We start from the raw sequence: 2,774 nt of genomic DNA, 5'->3' as shown, positions 1-2,774 counted from the left end.
AGGATGAAAACAGTAATATTAATTACATGGAGTCATAATAAATACCCAAGAATTAGTAGGAATGTAGCCTATATAACTGAACAATGTATAGACATCTCTGGCACTCTATAAAGATCTATATTTATTTGTGTATTACTATCTGCATGTCAATCTGTTCTTGTTTTGTCAACCCCTGGGGCTCAATCTCAGGTGCTGGGAACTGCTTGTTGGCTCAATATGCCCCAGGCTGGCGTGCTGACACTCACCCATTCATGAATTGGGCCTTGTTGGCTGTGAGTTCAGATGCCAGCACTCACAAAAATTGAATCGTGCAGTAAGACACAGGGTGACTCATGCTTTCTTTTTCTGTGAAAGTCCTGGGTGTCAGGTGTGAAGTTTCATACATAGGCAATTCTATTTCCTATGTAATAAATGTAGTAATTATTCCATGTGTTATAGCAGTCAATAAAATAAATGGTAACTGAATAAAAAAAATAAAATGAATAACTTCATTAAGCACAATTTGGAGTCAACATACAGGGCTGAATCTCAGGGCCTGGGCACTACCTGGCAGCTGAATTGGCTAGTGGCTGCTGTGCTGGCAGTCACCCATTCAGGAACTGAGCCTTCTTTGTCCTGAGTTTAGATCCCAGCACTGCCAAAATGTAATTTTGGAGTGAGAAGCCGAGCGTGACACATGTTTTCCTTTTCTGTGAAAGTGCTCGGTGTCAGGTAGGATGTATAATTTGGATGCAAATCGATATGCTATGTAATAGGATGTAATAAAGGTAAAAACATAGGTAGAAGAATTGCCACTACAGTAAATGATAAACAGATAGAATTCGTAGTGAATCATTCTAGGATAAAATTAGATGCAATAAGTGTAGGATGTGCACTAAGTTTAATTAATATTTTATTAAGCATTAACAGAATAAAAATTACATGGAGATATAATTAAATAACTAATAATTGGTAGTAACACATGATGCATAGTTTAATAATATGTAGACATTGGTCTCATTCTATGAAATATCTAATTATATGTATGGATTTATGTACATATATGAGAAACAATTATAGGATATTGAGTAATTATTAATTAATGCTTTATTAATTGTTAACTGGGACACATCATTAAATGGAGACATAATTTAATACCTAATAATTGGTAGTAATATTATCTATAATTTAATAATATGCAGAAATCTATTTTGTGTATATATGTAATATTTATATACAGCAATCTCTATCTATTTGTACCTCGTTCACTCCTGGGGCTCAGTGGTTGAGTGCTCCCCTAATAAGCACGAAGCCCTGGGTTCGATTCTTCAGTGCCACAAAACAGAAAACCCAGAAGTTCTGCTGTCTTTCAATCAATTGAGTGCTAGCCTTGAACACAAACGTTTAGGGACAGTGTCTAAGCTCTTTCTCAAGCCCCAGGTCTGATGCTAATAAAAGGTAGAATGTTCTTACTGCAATTATAGAAGTACAGAACTTCAAATACCTCATCAGAGATCAAGCTAGGAGTCTGGTGTTGACAGCTGCCACCTAACCTGACTTAGCCACATGTAAACTGCTGTAACCCAGCTCCACGGGTTACCCATGTCATCCTGGCTTAAGCCCGTCATCCTGGCTTAAGCCCGTCATCCTAGCTGCTCAGGGGCTTTAAAACCCAGTCCAGGAAGGAAGTCTGAGAGGCACCTCAAAATGTGGCTCCAAGAGGTAGAGCTCTAGCCCTGAGCAAATGTTATTAGAACAATATCCCCATGCTTTGAGTTCAAGCCCCATGGTTAACACCATCTCCCCCAAAAAGCACCCCACTTAACAATTAGATGTGAACTTGTATGGCTTGTAAATTTTTCCTCGAAGAATGGTGATACTGATGAAAGCACCCTAATTCTAATGACAGCTTGTGGCATGGAGCTATGTGCTGAGTCCTCCATAGGGTGCTCCATTCTGAGTCCCGCACAGGGTGCCATGTGCTGAGTCTTTCATAGGATGCAGTGTGCTGAGTCCAGCATTGGGTGCTGGGTGCTGAGTCTTTAACAGGATGTTGTGTGCTGAGTGGTGCAAAGAGTCCATGTACTGTGTCCTTAACCAGGTGTATTCTTACATCTTCTCTATGTAAGAGCTCCACAACTTAGATGATTATACAGACAAGAATATTGAGGCTCAGATTGGTCCCCATCAGGGACAAAATTATGTATTATTGAAGACTAGTGAGTTGTCTACAGCAAAGAATTGTTTGGTTTTGTTTTGTCTCGGTCATGAACCTTGAACTCAGGGTTTAGGCTCTGAGCCTTACCTCTTGGGCTCATGGCTAGCACTCCACCATGTGGACCCATGGATCCCCTATAGCAGAGGCCATGGCCAAGGGGTCAGTAGCTGAAGTCTGTCATCCTGCCTTCTCGGGAAGCTGAGTTCTAAAGATCTGAGTTCCAAACTATCTCAGACACAAAAGATAACATGACACTATTATCTCCAATTCACTACTAAGAATCTGAAGGGGAAGCTGGGTGCTTGAGCTCATGTTGGTTATTCTACCTACTCAGGAGGTTGCGATCTGAGGATGAACCTTGAGAAACTAACTCCAATGAACCACCAGAAAACCAGAAGTATCTCTGTGGCTCAAGTGGTAGAGCACAAGACTTGAGCTGAAGAGGTCAGGGACAGCACCCAGGCCAAGACTTCAACTCCTTCAACTGACAACAGCAACAATAAAAAAGACAGAAATAAACTAATAAAGCTGAAGTAGAGGGCTGGGAATGTGCTTTAGTGGTAGAGTGTTTTCCATA

This window comes from Dipodomys spectabilis, unplaced genomic scaffold, assembly GCF_019054845.1.
Source record: "Dipodomys spectabilis isolate Male_0828 unplaced genomic scaffold, ASM1905484v1 ptg000558l, whole genome shotgun sequence".
NCBI classification, from domain to species: domain Eukaryota; kingdom Metazoa; phylum Chordata; class Mammalia; order Rodentia; family Heteromyidae; genus Dipodomys; species Dipodomys spectabilis.
The sequence above is the reverse complement of the archived record's forward strand: the minus strand, read 5'-3'. Positions refer to the sequence as shown.